The sequence below is a fragment of the Gossypium arboreum genome, chromosome 1 (assembly GCF_025698485.1).
Source record: "Gossypium arboreum isolate Shixiya-1 chromosome 1, ASM2569848v2, whole genome shotgun sequence".
Lineage (NCBI taxonomy): Eukaryota > Viridiplantae > Streptophyta > Magnoliopsida > Malvales > Malvaceae > Gossypium > Gossypium arboreum.
In genome coordinates, this window is record NC_069070.1 from 99,418,186 (window position 1) to 99,438,245 (window position 20,060).

Below are 20,060 nucleotides of genomic sequence, written 5' to 3' on the forward strand. Positions count from 1 at the left end.
CTATACATTTAGTTACAACTTTTGATAAATATTGTATATCGTGTTTAGGTTCCTAAGCAAATTGAAATCTTATTGTCGCAATAAGCGTTATCCAGAAGGATCAATTGCTGAAGGCTACTTGGCAGAAGAGTGCATAACATTCTGTTCTAGGTATTTAGAAGATGTTGAAACACGATTGAATAGACCAAATAGAAATGTTGGGCTCAATGATCATAACTTGGCCGAAACTTATTTATTCCAAAGTTATGGAGAACCAATCGGCAAAGTTGAAATTGCAGAATTAGATGATATATGATGGATACAAGCACATCGATATGTACTTTTTCACCACGATTTAGTTGAACCGTTACGCAAGTAAGTTCTAAAATTTCCTCACATATTCATCGTTTTGATTTGTTTATCTTCTAACCAATTACACTTTTTTTTAACATAGTTAGTACAAACAAATTTTGAGATCTCGTGCACGCTCTCGAAGATTGCAACATCGAGACATTAATAAGTTATTCACAGAATCTTTTCATGAATGGTTAAGTCAAACGGTATGTAACTAAAGTTAATAAGTTACATATAATCCCGAAATTTAGTTAATTATTCAATTTACTTTTGATTCAATAGGTTTGGAGTGGAAAGGACGTCAATGATGAAGTTAAATGGCTTTCCCAAGGTCCGAACAGAATAATAAAAAGATATAGTGCCTTCCTCATCAATGGATACAGATTTCATACAAAGTATCATGAGAGAATGAGGAGAACTCAAAATTGTGGAGTTGTTGTTAATTCTTCAATTACAAGTTATGCTAGTGCTAGGGACAGTAATCCGGTTGAGGGTAATGTGGAGTATTACGGACTTCTTACCGACATTATTGAGTTGGATTACTATGGCAGATGGAAAGTTGTCTTATTTCGGTGTGATTGGGCTGATGCTAATACTGCTCGAGGAATTAAAGAAGATCAATTTGGTTTTATAATGTTGAATTTCGCCGCTTGATTCACATTTGGACAACAATTGATGGACGAGCCATATGTATTTTCCTCTCAAGTGAAACAAGTTTTTTATTCGAAAGATCCAACTGATAAGGGTTGGTATGTTGTACTCCGAAACACCCCTAGAGACTTGTTTGACATGGGTAATGGAAGTAGAGATGACGTCGTCGAAAGATCGAAACATTACCTTTTCCAAAACAAAACTTAGATGAAAATATCCTAATCTTGATACACAACATCAATGGGTTCGACATGATGTGGATGAAGATATTCTGAATAATGATGTAGTAAGATTTTACAATTTTTAATTATATGTAATATTATAATTTTAATCTTTATCATGTTATATAATTTAACTATTTTATATGTACTACTATTGTTGTAATTTGTTACTAAAACTTTAACTATTTTATGTGTATTGCAGGAAAAATGCGTAGAAGAAGATTACGAGATTTAAGTATTGTCCAGAATACTCCAAATTCGAAAGAAGGAAATAGTGAATAGTAGACAGTTGTTGGATCTTCGAATGTGCCGGAGACACTTGATGAGCCTGAAGAATTTCAAAGTAATGTTATGTTCATTTTACATGTGTTGACTTTTATTATTGAATTATTTGTCAATTTTAATATAATAATAGTATATCATTTTTCAGCCGAAAGTGGTGGGATGCGCAAATTTCGAGGACGTACGCTGCTTAGAGATTTATACGACTTAGATCCTGTCGAGCGTGTTAAAGTAAGTAGAAATACTCATGGTCAGCCTGTTGGATCTGAAGCTCGACTTTTAGCAGACTATTTGGGCATTTTAGCACGAAATGGAAATATGTTGCCCATCAACTACGAATCATGGCATCACATGTCTGATAGCAACAAAAATCAGGCTCTCGCTAATATTAAGGTAACAAAATGTGAATGTAATTTATAATACTTTGGTTTAAGTTTCATTTATATTTACATTCTAAACTTATGTTTTTTTAGGAGAGATTTGCTTTAGAAGTCTCCGATGATTATATCAAGAAGGCATGAGATAAAAGATGGAGAGACAATAAAAGCACTTTAAAGAAACAATATTTTAAGAAAGACATAAGCCTCGAGGAAAAATTGAGAAATGTCCCGCCGGGAATGCTGAGGTATCAATGAGAAGATGCTGTTAGATTTTGGAATTCAAAGAAAGGAGAGGTATTGCGTATTTCCAAACTCTTATATATAGTGTTTACTATATACGTAATAATAATTTTATTATGTAGGACCGTGAGCGAGTTGGAACAAGCAGCAGGGAAAAACAAAAATTCACACACACGGCAAGGTCGAGAAGTTTTGCTTCTGTAGCTGAGGCCGAGGTATTATGAATTTATTAATTCTTTCAAATATTAATAACTTTCTATTATTAAATAATATTTTTACTACTATATTGTAGGAAGTCAAATCCGGACAAAAAGTTGGACTCCTTCAGCTTTTTGAGATTACACATAGGAAGAAAGATGGATCTCCTATGACATCCGAAGCTGGAGAAATTATGGTATATTTACTTAATAATATTTGATTTATTCTAAATATTTATAATCTTTAATTATAATTGTTTAATTCAATTCATCATTAGTTTGCATTCCTTTTTATTATATATTTCGTTTCTAGCTCTTTAATTGATTTTTTAGGAGAAACTAAAGGAGAAGAAGGCAAAATATGAAGCGATTGCTTCAAGTGATAGTTCTGTTAATCTTGAGAACATTGATAACAGAATTATCACTGAAGTTTTGGGTCCTGAAAGGTACGGTCAGGTTCGATTTCAAGGATCTGGTGTTACCCCGACCCAATATTTTGGATCCGGCTCCTAGCAATACATGCCTTTTGGAAGTCAAGCTCAAGCTGAAGTTCAGAGGTTAAAAGACCAGATAGCTTAGATGCAAGCGAACACGGTTGAGCAAATTGCCGAGGTTCAACGAAAATATGAAGAACTCTAGCAACAACTTAGAACAAAGGCAGAAGAGAGGGAGGCAGCGGCTGCAGTGAGAGAGGCAGAGGCACGAGCGATGGTAGCAGAACAGAGCAAAAAGTACGATGACCTCCAAATACGACTTGAGAGATGATGCATATGTTTCACAATCGCAAAGCCGCCATCTTAGACTTTAGTTTTCTTATTGTAAGAATGTTTTTAAGTTTTGTCACGTTTAACATTATTGTAAGAATATTTTAAATTATACTTTATTTATTAATTATATCATATATCTTTAGTTAAATTTGAAGTATCATTAAGAATTAATGTTTTTGGTTGTATTTTTTATGCTAAATTTGCTGTTTTTGGCTGCATTTTATACTATATTTGTTGTATTTGGTTGGATTTTAATGTAGGAAGGGCTGGATATTGGTGAAAAAAAATATTGCAAATCTGCCAAAATTAGCGGCGTTTGTGGAAAAAGTGCCGCTAAAAGACGTGACTTTTAGCGGCGCTTTTCCCACAAACGCCGCTAAAAGCCATGACTTTTTAGCGGTGTTTTTTTTCAATAAATGCCACAAATTTTTGTGGCATTACCTATAGCGGTGTTTTTTGTGACGTTTTAAAAAACGCCGCTAAAAGTTTTAGTGGCGCTTAAAAGAACCACTAAAGGCTAAAAAAAGTGCCGCTAAAAGTCTATTTTCTTGTAGTGATACTAACTTGGTCTCGTCATGACAACAAATGCTTGATGTCGCAATGTGACATACTGTTTCTAAATGGTACCAATTTGACACCAACCTGAATTACCAAATCATTCAAATTACACTTCCATAACATATTATTAGCCAATTACACAATGTTGATGACTCAATCATGAACTATAACGCCTTATCCAATAATGTAGCATTGTCATATAACCTTTAAGTTAGTTACCTAGTACAATTCATTCAAAAACCTTTGACGTATATATGCATAATCAATAGGCCATTAACAATTCAACATTTTTTACATTTCAAACCATGTCTTATACTCAAGTACATATCGCATTCATATGATCATTTCCATATACCAAATTCTAACTCAAATGTTCAAAAAATCATGTTATTGCACCAATACTGACTCAACCTAGGTATATGTCAGACTTAGAAAAAAATAGAATTATACAAACTTTGCTGAGTCGGGGATCACTTCCTAGATGTTGGATCTACTACATGAACTATTGAGAATGAACTATATTTGCGAACAGAGAAAACGTTCAGTGGTATTTCGATGATTCAAGTCAATATAATACATGTTTAACCAATGCATACATTTAATTTAAACTCAATTCACAAGCAATTTCATACCAAAAACTTCCATTTTCATATTTCTTATACGTATCATACCATTTCACATTATATTCCACATATTACATAATCATTTTATACCATATTTGTACAATCTACCACTCCAAGTTTCCTGGCAACGACGGTTTTCAATTGATATCCTGACCCTATGGTATGCCAACTATACAACTGATAGGGTAACCAATTTTTGATTCATTGTATATTGTTCAATTCACATTCTAACTGTGACATCCCTAATTTGACCCTAGTCGGAAAGTGGTTTCGGGACCACTAAACCGAGTCTTATAAGTAATTAAAAGTTATATTCTATGTTTATGATGTTAGTAAATGCATGTGTGAAAGTTTCATGCATTAATTTGATCATTTCTATGTGAATTTATTAAAATGGACTTGTATGAAACATTGTTGAAAGGTGATAGGCTAATTTTACAATGGTCTAATAGTACATGCATGCAAAAGAGTGGTTTTGCATGTCAATTTGCCCAAAAAAGGGAAGAGTGGCCGGCCATGACAAGAATATGGGCAAGGAACATGTTTCCAACATGTTTAGTTAGTGGATTATGTAGAAAAAATAAAGAAATGAAAAAAATGAGCATGGATGCCCCCCTTTTGTTGCCGTGAGTAGAGGAAAAAGAAAGGAAAAATTTGTTCATCCATTCTCAAATCTTGGCTGAAAATACTAAGGGAAAAAGGAAGGATTTTTGCTTCATGCTTGGTTTAGAAGAGAACTAGAAGGAGATTTGGTCATATTTGTGTCAAGATTAAGTTATGTTTGAGGTTGTGTCATGAGATTCATGCATGTTTTAGTTGCTAACTTGATGTTCATGTTAGCCCATGGTTCAAATCCTTGTTATGCCATGGAAATGGTATTTGGCCAAGGTTGATATTGTGTTAAAGCCATTGCATGCTAAATGTGAAGCTTGTTGATGATACATGTAATGATGGATTGACTACTCTTGAAATTTCTTTTAGCATTCTTGAGTAAGACATGGAGTTTTCTTTGTTTAACCATGACCAAAATTGAAAGGGGATGGTGTGGGATGTATTCGCCATGGCATGCTCATAAGTGCGATTTATGCTTGTTGCATGATAGGTAAAATTGGTGTTTTGATATATGTGCATATGTGTTTGTACATGATGTTACAAATGGATGTGAAAATATATGCTAGATTGGGAAAATTTGATTAAATGTTCATGAGATGAAATTAGGTGATTAAAAGATGTTAGTTGACATTGTACATATATATATATATATTCGGCCATTAAAGTGAGTATGTAGGTAATGTTGAATCAAGTTTTTGGTGCATATTCGGTTAGGTGTATAATCGACCAAATGGGCGATTAGTAAGAATGGTTGCCGAATATACAAGCATACATATGCATGTGTAGTTGAATTATGAATGTTTAGCAAGATGGTTAAACTAGTGATTTATTGATTAAGCTCAAGGAGTTAAAGAAGGAGAATCAAGCAAGGGAAAGACGAAGGTCATCGAGTAGCCGACTTGGAACTATTTTACCCAACACGAGGTAAGTCATTAAGCACGTATTTGATATTGCTTAAATGATTGTAAAATTTATACAATTGTGTTTAATGGGATGATATATATATATATGAATGAAAATGTATGTGTATGGAGTGATGACATTTGTTGAATGTAAAAGAAATAGTGAAATGTGTAGAAAGTTTGCTTTCGGCACTAAGTGTCTTGAACAATACGTGTGTACGGTGATTTAGATCGGCACTAAGTGTGCGTGCTGGAAATATATGGCACTAAGTGTGCGTGCTGGAAATATATGGCACTAAGTGTGCGTGCTGGAAATATATGGCACTAAGTGTGCAAGCTGGAAAAATACGGCACTGGGTGTGCGAGCTCGAAGGGTATGGCACTGTGTGTGCGAGCTTAAATTACGTGGCACTAAGTGTGCGAAATCGAGTGGTAAGCACTGTGTGTGCGTACTCTATATATATGGAGGGTGTGTCTCCATTGAATTGAGTATGGACAGCGGATCGGGTAAGTACCTCGAGCTCATGACGAATAGAGAATACGTTCATGCTTGGGGTTGAATTTGGTAAGCCTTAAATCTATGTGATGATTGAAATTGTATGGTTGTGCTGGAAAATGAGTTAATGTGTAAAAATGCTTCGATTATCTTGTTGTGTAGAATATGAAATGTGGATGTATGAATTAGTGCGAGATTGGACCGAAAGGTCCGAGGTATTATGGTATAGATTCGATATGGACGAGTACCTAGCCTCATTTGTTGTACATGTAGTAGTAACTTTATCGATGGATTGATGAATGCTTATGACTTACTGAGTTGTAAACTCACTCGGTGTTTTCTTGTCACCCATTTTAGGTCTCTTGGACTCGTATTGTTGCGTGCTCGGAACCGTCGTTGAAGTCATCACACCGGCTGAAATCTTGTGGTATTGTTTTTGTTGTTGAAGAACATTTGGCATGTATAGGCTATTATATTTTGTCGAATTGTGGGTTGTAAACTTTAAGCCATGTGAAAATGGCCTATGTGTCGTCGAGTGGGATGCTAGAACCTATAGCCACGAGTCTTAGAAACTCAAATTTTGATAAGGTGGCCATAATTTGTGTCATGTATGATGGATGATTAAGGCCAAGGAAAAATTCATGAAATTGGCATAGTCTCTGCAGTAACTGTTGCGGACAGCAGCAGTGAGATGAGATTGAAAAATCACTAAAAATAGTAGAAGTAGAATTAAATAGTGAGTAAATTATGGAACTAAACCTTGATGAATCTATTTTTATATGGACGAAACGAAACGACCATATGAGCAGTATACTGAGAAATATTAAAGTTCTCGTGAGACAGGGCCAGAACGGTTTCTGGGTCCCCTGTCGCGACTTTGAAAATTTACCATAAATTATCTTGAAAGAATTAGGAGTCATGTCTTATATGTACAGATTCCATTTTGAGTCTAGTTTCATTAGAAACAAACGGAACCAGTATTAAAGCCCTGTACAGAGAGATATTCAAGTTGTAACGCGCGAAGGTCAGAGCAGTCGATCCCTGTAACATGGGTGACTTTAACTAATAAACTGTACCAATTGGCCCAACCAAAAATTCTAAAAATAAATCCATGTATGGGTATATGAGCCTAAATTCAGGGAAAATTTATAAAACCAGTTTCCGAGTTTTGAAACTCGAGATATGATTTTTAAGGCGACGGTGACGCAGTTTTCCAGCCTGTCCAGAAATGCCAAATTGGTCGGTACTTTAAGAGGATTTGTCTCGTTAACCCCTCGTGTCCGACACCGGCGATGGTCTCGGGTTTGGGGTGTTACAATTTAATTGGTATCAGAGCTATGGTTTAGTCGATTCTAGGACTACCATAGCGCGTGTGAGTCTAGCTATACATGCCAAATTGTTAGTGCTTAAAAATGTGATGACTTGACGGTTGAAATTTTTGTTTTGATTAGTAAATGGAACCCGGGTAGAGACCCTTGGCGGATGACGTTGAAAGTGTAGCGGCTGCTCCGCGCAAGGGACACCGCTGTTGAGCCTCGATCATCCGCGAATAATCAAAATGAAGGGCGAAACAAGCCTTCTTCACTATGATGAATGAGTGGGTCGCGCAATATGCCCGAACCAACCCGGCTGTCCAACCATTCCCGAATTTAAATACTCCACCCAAGAGCCCGCAATGCCTCCAGTTATTGATCCTGTGAGGTGAGTAAACCACCGTGGACTTGATTAGGAAGCGGGGCCAAGGAGTTCAAGGCCATAGTTCTTGATGATGCCGAAAAGGCCGAAGTTCGCTCGATAACACCATTAGAGTGTTAGATGAACTGTCATGCACACCCGATGAATGTCTTAAGTGTGCTATATCCTTGTTATGAGACTCGACTTACTATTGGTGGAGGACTTTAATTTCCATAGTCCCAAATGAACGAGTTACTTGGGATTTCTTTCAATCCAATTTCAAAGAAATACATTAGTCAACAGTTCATCGATCGAAGCGTAAGGAATTTTTGGAACTCAAGCAAGGCCGGATGATCAGATCTGAATACGAACATGAGTTCGTAAGACTTAGTCGGTATGCTCGGGAGTGTGTGGCTGATGAGGTTGCGATGTGCAAAAGATTTGAAGAAGGATTGAATGAAGAGTTAAAGTTACTAGTGGGAATTTTGGAGATAAAGGAGTTCGTGACACTAGTCGAACGAGCACGCAAGGTGGAAGAACTTGGGAAGGAGAAGAAGAAGGCTGAATTTGAAGCAAGAGATTACCGTAAAAGATCGACGAGTAAAGCTCCGTTCTCGGCAGTAAAGAGGTTCGGGAGGACACCGATGAAGTCGAGGACGATGCGGGAATTTCCATTAGAGCCCGACCATTGACGGACTCGAGCTACTTCAGTAGCTAGTGTGGGCAATAATCGTCAAGAGAGACTGAATGCCCCCAATGTGGAAGACGACACCTAGGTGAATGTTGGGGTAAGTCTCATTAATAGGGCTGTTATGGATGCGGTTCGAAAGACCACTTCATTAGAGATTGCACGGAGCTAGATGAGAGGAATAAGACGAAGGTGCAAGACCTAGTGGAACGACGGCTAGAGGTAGGCCCCGAGAATCTCTGGAGGTAGGGGTGGTAATCGAGAGGAGCCTCTAATCTACCGTCCGATCCGAGACCCGTGCTCTGCTAGAGCATATGCCATCTGTGCACGAGAGGAGGCATCCTCCCCGACGTTATCACCGGTACTTTTACTCTCTTTGATACTATTGTGATTGCATTGATTGACCCGGCTCTACTCACTCATATGTATGTGAAACCTTAGCATCCAAGAAGACTCTACCGTTGAGTCTCTTGAGTTCGTAATTCGAGTGTCAAACCCTTTGGGTCAATACATGCTTGTTGATAAAGTGTGCAAGAGATGCCCCTAATAATTCGAGAATCTGTTTTCGGCCGATCCGATGCTTCTACCATTTCATGAATTCGATGTTATTCTTGGTATGGATTGGCTGACCGTACATGATGCGGTGGTGGGCTGCAAAAGGAAAACCATTGATTTGAAGAGTGCAAATAATGAGGTAGTCCGAGTCGAGTCTCTTCGATTTAAAAGGAGCGCCAATGATAATATCCTCTATGACCGCTTCGGAGGTATGTGAAAAAGGGTGTGAAACATACCTTGCGTATGTGTTTGGAAGTAAAGAGACGGAAAGGAAACTCGAATCGGTACCGATGGTTTGTGAGTATTCAGATGTTTTTCCGAGGAGTTACGGGATTGCCACCGGTTCGAGAAGTGGAATTCGCATCGGTTGTACCGGGTACTACGCCGATTTCAATAGCCCCGTGTCGTATGGCATTAATGTAATTAAAGGAATTGAAGGTTCAATTGCAAGAATTGACGGATAGAGGTTTCGCTCGACCGAGTTTTTCTCCATGGGGCGCTTTGTATTGTTTGTGAAGAAGAAGGACGGAACCATGAGGTTGTGCATCGACTATCGTCAACTCAATAAAGTGACGATAAAGAATAAATATCCATTGCCACGAATTGACGATTTGTTTGATCAATTAAAGGGAGCCTCGGTGTTTTCAAAGATAGATTTGAGGTCGGGTACTATCGGTTGAGGGTCCGAGAATCGGACATACCAAAACCGCTTTTAGAACGAGGTACGGTCACTACTGAATTCTTGGTGATGCCGTTTGGGCTCACTAATGCCCTGCGGTGTTTATGGATTTAATGAATAGAATTTTCAGGCCATACTTGGATCGGTTCGTAGTTGTATTTATCGATGACATTTTGGTCTATTCGAGATGAAATCGAACATCTTGAACACCGAGGCTAGTGTTGCAAATCTTACGAGATAAGCGATTATACGCAAAGTTCAAGAAATGTGAATTTTGGTTGAAAGAGGTTAGCTTTTGGGGCACGTGGTGTCCGCATCGGTGTCGTGGTGGACCCGAACAAAATTCAGCCATAGTCGATTGAAACCACCAAGGAATGTTACCGAAGTTAGGAGCTTTTGGGGCTTGCGGTTATTACCGACGATTTGTAAAGGTTTCTCGACGATAGCCACGCCAATGACGGCTTACTCCAAAAGGATGTTAAGTTCGAATGGACGGAGAAATGTCGAAAAGTTTCGATCAACCGAAAGCGTGTTGGTGAAGCCCCAATTCTAGTGCAACCCGAATCGGGCAAAGAGTTTGTCATTTATAGTGACGCATCCCTACTTGGGTTGGGTTGCGTATTGATGCAAGAAGGGCGAGTTGTGGCCTATCGCGTCGAGGCAATTAAAGCCACATGAGAAAAATTATCCGACCCATGATCTCGAATTGGTCGCCATCGTATTCGCCTTAAAGATATGGCGACATTACTTATTTGGTGAGAAGTGCCATGTGTATTCGGATCACAAAAGTCTCAAATATTTGATGACCCAAAGAGACTTAAATCTGCGACAAAGGCGATGGCTCGAGTTGTTAAAAGATTATGAGCTCGTCATTGATTATCACCCGGAAGGGCTAATGTGGTTGCGGATGCCTTAAGCGGAAATCACTTGTTTGCTTTATGACGATGAATGTACACTTGTCTATCCTACCCGACAATGTGTTAGTAGCTGAATTGAAAGCCAAACCATTATTGATACGTCAAATTCGTGAAGCTCGAAAAGTCGACGATGAGTTGGTTGCAAAGCGGGATGAGTGTGTTCCAAACAAGGACTCGAATTTCAAATCGATGATGACGATTGTTTGAGGTTCGAAGTCGTCTGTGTGTTCCAAAGAATTGAACTTATTCCAATAATTTTGAACGAAGCCCATTGTAGCCGAATGGCAATCCACCCGGAGTACGAAGATGTACAACGATTTGAGACGTCGGTTTTGGTGGCATGGTATGAAACGAGACATCTCGATTTTGTTTGAGATGTTTAATATGTCAACAAGTGAAAGCGGAACATCAAGTGCCTTCAGGATTACTTGACCGATCACGATACCCGAGTGGAAATGGGATCGAGTCACAATGGACTTTGTATCCGGACCGCCATTGTCGTGAGTAAGAAGGATGCGATTTGGGTCGTTGTCGATGGATGACTAAGTCGGCTCACTTTATCCCCGTCGTAAGGATTTTTCAATGGACAAACTAGCCGAATTGTACGTTTCTCGATTGTGAGATTACACGGGTGCCTATTTCCATCGTGTCGGATAGAGATCCAAGATTTACCTCGCGATTTTGGAAGAAGTTGCAAGAAGCTTTGGGTACCAAGTTGCATTTCAGACCGCCTTTCACCCCCAAACCGATGGTCAATCCGAACGGATAATTCAAATACTCGAGGATATGTTGAGATGTTGTATCCTTGAGTTTAGTGGTTCATGGGAGCAGTATCGCCTTTGATTGAATTCGCACAACAATAGCTTTCAATCAAGTATTAAGATGGCGCCTACGAGGCTTTATACTGGTCGTAAATGCCGTACCCCATTATTCGGATGAACTTAGTGAAGGTAAATTCTTGAGGTTGATTTGGTTAAGGATGCCGAGCAAAGAGTTCGAGTAATTTGTGAAAGTTTGAAAGTCGCCGGATCGCCAAAAGTCGTATGCGGATTTGAAAAGAAAAGATATTGAATATCGGGTTGGAGACAAGGTCTTTCTCAAAGTTTCACCTTGGAAGAAGGTGCTTAGATTTGGCCGTAAGGGAAAATTGAGTCCGAGGTTCATCGGTCCGTATGAAGTATCCGAACGAGTTGGACCAATGAGCGTCGATTAATTTTACCCCGAGCTTGAAAGGATCCACAACGTTTTCCATGTCTCGATGCTTGACGATATAGGTCGATCCATCGCACGTAATCGCTCCGTCGAGATTGAGATTCACCCTAATTTGAGCTATGAAGAGGAACCGGTTCGCATTCGATGCGTGAAGTAAAATAGTTGCGCAATAAGAAAATCCCATTAGTGAAGGTGTTGTGGCATAAACACGGAATTGAAGAAGCCACTTGGGAACTCGAGGACTCTATGAAAGAGCGATACCCAAACCTATTTACCTAAGATTTTCGAGGACGAAAATTTCGTAAGTGGGGAGAGTTGTGACATCCCTAATTTGACCCTAGTCGAAAGTGGTTTCGGGACCACTAAACCGAGTCTTATAAGTAATTAAAAGTTATATTCTATGTTTATGATGTTAGTAAATGCATGTGTGAAAGTTTCATGCATTAATTTGATCATTTCTATGTGAATTTATTAAAATGGACTTGTATGAAACATTGTTGAAAGGTGATAGGCTAATTTTACAATGGTCTAATAGTACATGCATGCAAAAGAGTGGTTTTGCATGTCAATTTGCCCAAAAAAGGGAAGAGTGGCCGCCATGACAAGAATATGGGCAAGGGAACATGTTTCCAACATGTTTAGTTAGTGGATTATGTAGAAAAAATAAAGAAATGAAAAAAATGAGCATGGATGCCCCCCTTTTGTTGCCGTGAGTAGAGGAAAAAGAAAGGAAAAATTTGTTCATCCATTCTCAAATCTTGGCTGAAAATACTAAGGGAAAAAGGAAGGATTTTTGCTTCATGCTTGGTTTAGAAGAGAACTAGAAGGAGATTTGGTCATACTTGTGTCAAGATTAAGGTATGTTTGAGGTTGTGTCATGAGATTCATGCATGTTTTAGTTGCTAACTTGATGTTCATGTTAGCCCATGGTTCAAATCCTTGTTATGCCATGGAAATGGTATTTGGCCAAGGTTGATATTGTGTTAAAGCCATTGCATGCTAAATGTGAAGCTTGTTGATGATACATGTAATGATGGATTGACTACTCTTGAAATTTCTTTTAGCATTCTTGAGTAAGACATGGAGTTTTCTTTGTTTAACCATGACCAAAAATTGAAAGGGGGATGGTGTGGGATGTATTCGGCCATGGCATGCTCATAAGTGCGATTTATGCTTGTTGCATGATAGGTAAAATTGGTGTTTTGATATATGTGCATATGTGTTTGTACATGATGTTACAAATGGATGTGAAAATATATGCTAGATTGGGAAAATTTGATTAAATGTTCATGAGATGAAATTAGGTGATTAAAAGATGTTAGTTGACATTGTACATATATATATATATTCGCCATTAAAGTGAGTATGTAGGTAATGTTGAATCAAGTTTTTGGTGCATATTCGGTTAGGTGTATAATCGACCAAATGGGCGATTAGTAAGAATGGTTGCCGAATATACAAGCATACATATGCATGTGTAGTTGAATTATGAATGTTTAGCAAGATGGTTAAACTAGTGATTTATTGATTAAGCTCAAGGAGTTAAAGAAGGAGAATCAAGCAAGGGAAAGACGAAGGTCATCGAGTAGCCGACTTGGAACTATTTTACCCAACACGAGGTAAGTCATTAAGCACGTATTTGATATTGCTTAAATGATTGTAAAATTTATACAATTGTGTTTAATGGGATGATATATATATATATATGAATGAAAATGTATGTGTATGGAGTGATGACATTTGTTGAATGTAAAAGAAATAGTGAAATGTGTAGAAAGTTTGCTTTCGGCACTAAGTGTACGGGCAATACGTGTGTACGGTGACGAGATCGGCACTAAGTGTGCGTGCTGGAAATATATGGCACTAAGTGTGCGTGCTGGAAATATATGGCACTAAGTGTGCGTGCTGGAAATATATGGCACTAAGTGTGCAAGCTGGAAAAATACGGCACTGGGTGTGCGAGCTCGGAGGGTATGGCACTGTGTGTGCGAGCTTAAATTACGTGGCACTAAGTGTGCGAAATCGAGTGGTAAGCACTGTGTGTGCGTACTCTATATATATGGAGGGTGTGTCTCCATTGAATTGAGTATGGACAGCGGATCGGGTAAGTACCTCGAGCTCATGACGAATAGAGAATACGTTCATGCTTGGGGTTGAATTTGGTAAGCCTTAAATCTATGTGATGATTGAAATTGTATGGTTGTGCTGGAAAATGAGTTAATGTGTAAAATGCTTGATTATCTTGTTGTGTAGAATATGAAATGTGGATGTATGAATTGGTGCGAGATTGGACCGAAAGGTCCGAGGTATTATGGTATAGATTCGATATGGACGAGTACCTAGCCTCATTTGTTGTACATGTAGTAGTAACTTTATCGATGGATTGATGAATGCTTATGACTTACTGAGTTGTAAACTCACTCGGTGTTTTCTTGTCACCCATTTTAGGTCTCTTGGACTCGTATTGTTGCGTGCTCGGAACCGTCATTGAAGTCATCACACCGGCTGAAATCTTGTGGTATTGTTTTTGTTGTTGAAGAACATTTGGCATGTATAGGCTATTATATTTTGTCGAATTGTGGGTTGTAAACTTTAAGCCATGTGAAAATGGCCTATGTGGTCGTCGAGTGGGATGCTAGAACCTATAGCCACGAGTCTTAGAAACTCAAATTTTGATAAGGTGGCCATAATTTGTGTCATGTATGATGGATGATTAAGGCCAAGGAAAAATTCATGAAATTGGCATAGTCTACTGCAGTAACTGTTGCGGACAGCAGCAGTGAGATGAGATTGAAAAATCACTAAAAATAGTAGAAGTAGAATTAAATAGTGAGTAAATTATGGAACTAAACCTTGATGAATCTATTTTTATATGGACGAAACGAAACGACCATATGAGCAGTATACTGAGAAATATTAAAGTTCTCGTGAGACAGGGCCAGAACGGTTTCTGGGTCCCCTGTCGCGATTTTGAAAATTTACCATAAATTATCCAGAAATAATTAGGAGTCATGCCTTATATATACAGATTCCATTTTGAGTCTAGTTTCATTAGAAACAAACGGCACCAGTATTAAATCCCTGTACAGAGAGATATTCAAGTTGTAACGCGAAGGTCAGAGCAGTCGATCCCTGTAACATGGGTGACTTTAACTAATAAACTGTACCAATTGGCCCAACCAAAATTCTAAAATAAATCCATGGATGGGTATATGAGCCTAAATTCAGGAAAATTTACGAAACCAGTTTCCGAGTTTTGAAACTCGAGATATGATTTTAAGGCGACGGTGACGCAGTTTTCCAGCCTGTCCAGAAATGCCAAATTGGTCGGTACTTTAAGAGGATTTGTCTCGTTAACCCCTCGTGTCCGACACCGGCGATGGTCTCGGGTTTGGGGTGTTACACTAACATTCTCAATTTATCATCATTTAATCATGTAGTATAGCATGCTTCAATTTCATACCAAATATCATATAGCAATTAAATCATATTATTTTCTATTCTATTCAATTTAGTCCATGTTTTAATATTCACTCTCAACCATAAAAAATTAGTTCAAATAACCATTGACAACTCACCTCAACACCATATAATTCAAAATTTCATGAATATGCAATGTACGGGCCCAAATTTGCCTTACCCGTTAAAAAACCCAACAATAGTAAAACCCAAAAAATTAACAAGTCCAATGTCCAAATTACAAATAAGTAGCAGGCCTAAATTACCCAATTACAAAACCCAGCAGACCCAAACCCCTAACCCAATTCCTACAGGCCCAATAGCCTAAAACAATTCAAAAACCCTAGGGTTTCTGAATCGCCTTCGTGCCGTACCCCTCCCACATGCTTTGTCGGCACGTCCAACGCTAGAGGCTCGGCTCCCCTTGTCCCGTTGCACCAAAATGGCCATCTACAGCCCCATTGACCTTTTGTGCGCCTACAAAAGAAAGCAAAAAAGGAAACAAAACAAGACAACAGAGGAAAAAGGCAAAAAAATAGAGCAGAAACGAAGCAAGAAAACAAGCAAAGCATAGACAATAGCAATAATATTAAATCAAATGTTTTTTTTCCGGCTATATAAGCCCAGAAACCAAATATTGTAAGGGGACAAACTGGATTAGGCAATCGAAAAGCAAAAAAAAAGGGTTCAATCTCGGTTTTTTTATTTTCGTATTCTTATTTTCTGATTTCAAATCTATTTTTAACAAAAAATATAAAAAGAAAAACAGAAAAGAAGATTACCTGAACCCCGGGATAACGTCGTCGAAGTTTCTTCTCCTTCGATAAAATCGAATCCAAAAAAGGGGAAAGAGCCTTTTTCTCTCATTTTTTCGCTGAGAAAGCTTGGTCTTCAAAGGTGTTTCATACAAGGGCTAGAAAGCCCGTGTTGTACCGGTTCGACCAGCACCCACGATGGCATCTCAAAGGCGTCGGCGATGATGGGTTTCAAAACCCTAGCCGAAAAGGAAAGTGGGAAAAAAGGGAGGTTTTCTGATTTTTAGAAAGGGAAACAAATGGCAAAGAAAGAAATGGAAAACTAACCTAAAAGGCAAAGCAAAACAGCATCGTTTTTGCGTCAAGGAAATCGGCATTGAAACGGCATCGTATTGGGTTATCCGCGCGCTACCTGACTCGTTCTAGGGGGTCCGCGCGTTTTCAGATCATTAGGCTATTTGCCACTTTGATCTTTCCGTTTCTATGCGATTGTCGACCTAATCCTTTTCTTCCTTTTATTTTATTTTTAAATTTTTCCCCAGGGTTTTGTGTCTGATTCATTTTAGTCCTGCGTGAAACGGTGCACAGAGAACTTAAGGAATAATTTCCCGATCAATCCTCAAACCTTGCTTATTTTCTTATTTTTGACCCTGTGTTTTTATTTTATTACAGTTTTTACTTTTGACTTCATTTTTGTTCCAATTTTATCCTTAATCGGTTTGATTATAATTTTTTTATTTCTTTATTTATTCTGATTCTACTTCTTTTTCCTTCATCTATTCCTTTAATATGTACATTAGTTATTCTAAATGGTCTTATATTTCATCATTAAATATTCTATGTATCATTGGATTGTTTTATTATTTATCTTAAATCATTCTATTGATATTCATTTTAAGTTCTTCCACGTATTATGCTATTGTTCATTTTAACTTCATATGTTACCCTTTTAAAATTTTTATCCATAGTATTTAACTTAAACTATTTTATATGATTCATTTTAAAAATTTTATATGTTGTGTATTTTACTGGCTCTTTTTATTATTTATTTTAAGTTTTATACATCATTCATTTGAAACCCTTTTTATATTCTTTATTCATAATCGTTTCATTTGTTACTTATTTCAAATAGTTTTATTAGCTTCAAAATTTTCATTTATTACTTCATTTCATTCTTTTGTGATTATTAATGTTGATCTCTTGAAATGGTGTATTTTGTGAACATGCCCATTATGTTCCCTAGAAATTACTTGTTAATATATCCATGTTGTTGACATTCATTAACCTAGCATGTAATTCATGTTATTACTTCGTGCTCTATATTCTCTTTATTTCATTCCATTTAAATCATTAAACCCAAATGTGTATCCATATATGGACTGTTTTATTCCAAACAAAATAAACGCACATTGCTAAATGTTGCATTCGTTTTATTCAATGTAAGGCAATATTTCGCGTTTCGGAATTCAAGAAATCGTACCCTAACTTACTGGGTTTCGATTTTCTTATTAAACCTAAAAAGCTAAATATCCTTTTAGATTTCAAAATACATAAATTTTCGATAAAGATTAAAGGCAAACTTGCTCTCGAAGATTTAAACATCACGTCCTAACTTACCGGATGTGATACCTTACTATCTCGGGACGAGTGAGTCTTTGACGCTCATTTCAACATAATCCAAGTGTTTTATAATTAGTATTCATGAAAAGGGATCGTATCTTAAAATTTCTTTCAAAATCTTTTCGATTTTCGATACTAAGACACTAATTAATCAACTAGGTACCAATTTTGGGCGTTACGAGGGTGCTAATCCTTCCTCGTACATAACCGAATCCCGAACCCGTTTTCTCAAATTTCGTAGACCAAAATTGTTGTTTTAGTAAATCGGAATATTTTATTAAAACAACCAAATTTCTAGGTGATCCGATCACACCTCGTCAAAAAAATTAGTGGCAACTCCCTTTTTTATTTGTTTTCATTTCCAAAATCAAGTCGACCCTGTTGTTTTCAAAAATGGTTTCAACATGCAGTAATTAAATTCATCCTAAATCATAGAAATAAAAATCGAAAGCTTGCGTTACTTGTCGTCGGCTCTCGCTGTAACACCCCAAACCCGGCCCAGACGTTACGGCCGAATCTGGTGTGTCACATTGAAGCGTTACTATATAGGTCATGTCTTATCTAAAATCTTTCTTAGTGATTTAAAGGGTATTTTCGTTATAGATTAAAGTGAATGGAAGTTGTGCACTAGGTAGGATGCTGGAAAAAGAGGAGGTGAGTCTATTAGACTGCTTAAGTACCAAGCTCTCCACGGATCCACTCCTAGACATGCACACAACCTTTGCCGCACTTTAACTGAATGATTGTTCAGGAAAAACCATTTCATTTTAAGCCTTTGAAAACACTTATTAATTTTTGAAAATGTTCTCATTTCGAAACCTTTGTCTTGTTTCACGATATTTTGAAATAAGGTAATCTCTTTTAAAAACGCACCCTAGAGCTATTCAATTTTAAACATTTAAATCCATATCATGCCTAAGCTAATAATCATACTAAAGCAATTAAAAATAATTAAAGCGGCCTTATTACAACTTAAAACCCAAAGCAATTAAAGTAAATGAAACTAATCCAGTCATAAGAAGAAAATTGAGCTTGTAAAACATGTGGCCACTCTGAATCCCTCTCAGCTCCAAGTCCACTATGGTTGGGGTTTACCTGCACGGATAAAATTAAAGGGTGAGTTTGGAAAACTCAGTATGTAAAATAACCCATCCATAGTCCAGATCAGTTCAAACCATAGAAACAGATTGAGTTGGGCCTTAGCCCTATACAGAATTCAGAATGAAGCCCATAGGCCCATAATAGAAACAGAGCAGATATATCTTGTATGCAAAAAACCCAACCCATATCCATCCGTATACACCCCCGTGCCAACCTTACACCATGTGGGGAGTCTACTCAACCCACCCATCCGCTAAACGTCACAAAATTTACAGCATGGCTGCCATAATAGATATTGTGACAGAGTCACCAGATACAGATATTGTGGTAGAACCACTAGAAACAGATATTTGTGGCAAAGCCACCAGATTAGATATTTGTGGCAAAGCCACCAGAACGCTTCCTCCATCAATATAACCCATATCCCATGCAACAGATATACATGTCGTGGCATACAACAAACAGAATCAGAATCATGCATTTCAGTCAAAATTAACCATAGGGGTATAAGGTAATTTTGCACCTAAGGGTATAATGGTAATTTTCAGACTTAAGGGTATTTTAGTAAATTTAACTATTTTAGGGTTTACACTCATATTACAGTCATTAACACATTAATAGAAACACTTACCGAGCATTTTTACTGAATTTGGCCCGTTTGCCCATTAACTCGATTTCGGCCCATTAAGCCCAAATATACTGAAGTGCACGAAATTGCGCACTTTGTAATCATACCGCTTGTGATTACCAAAATTAACAACCAAACTATCTCACGAGCGCTCGCACGCTCGCAAGTTCACATAATGCCGGCTTTTCGACATTTCGGCTTTTCGGCTTTTGCCGATCTAGTCTATGAGTGGGTGTCGTTTACACACCTGATTTGCGACAACTGCTACCAAAATCTCCCACGATATCCTACAATCATCACTAGACATATCAAATCCAAAATACAATGGCCACCATCATAAACTTACTTATCATAATCGGCCATCAATACCTATGCACTTGAGATCCTACCTTTGCCCTTGAGATCCTACCTTTGCCAAAACTAGAGACTAGATCTAGATCTAGTCGTTCCACTTGTCCAAGCCTTCGATCAGCAGCCTCTGGATCACACTAACACCAAAAAAAATTAATT

At 37.7% G+C, this 20,060-nt stretch overlaps 1 long non-coding RNA gene across 1 annotated transcript; it reads left to right on the top strand.

Annotated features, from left to right (window-relative positions):
- The first annotated feature begins 2,215 nt into the window (after window positions 1-2,215).
- Window positions 2,216-2,866, top strand: LOC128290197 (uncharacterized). The gene is made up of 3 exons (XR_008279841.1): window positions 2,216-2,322; window positions 2,400-2,501; window positions 2,638-2,866. It is a non-coding gene; the product is annotated as an uncharacterized LOC128290197 (long non-coding RNA).
- The last annotated feature ends 17,194 nt before the right edge of the window (window positions 2,867-20,060 follow it).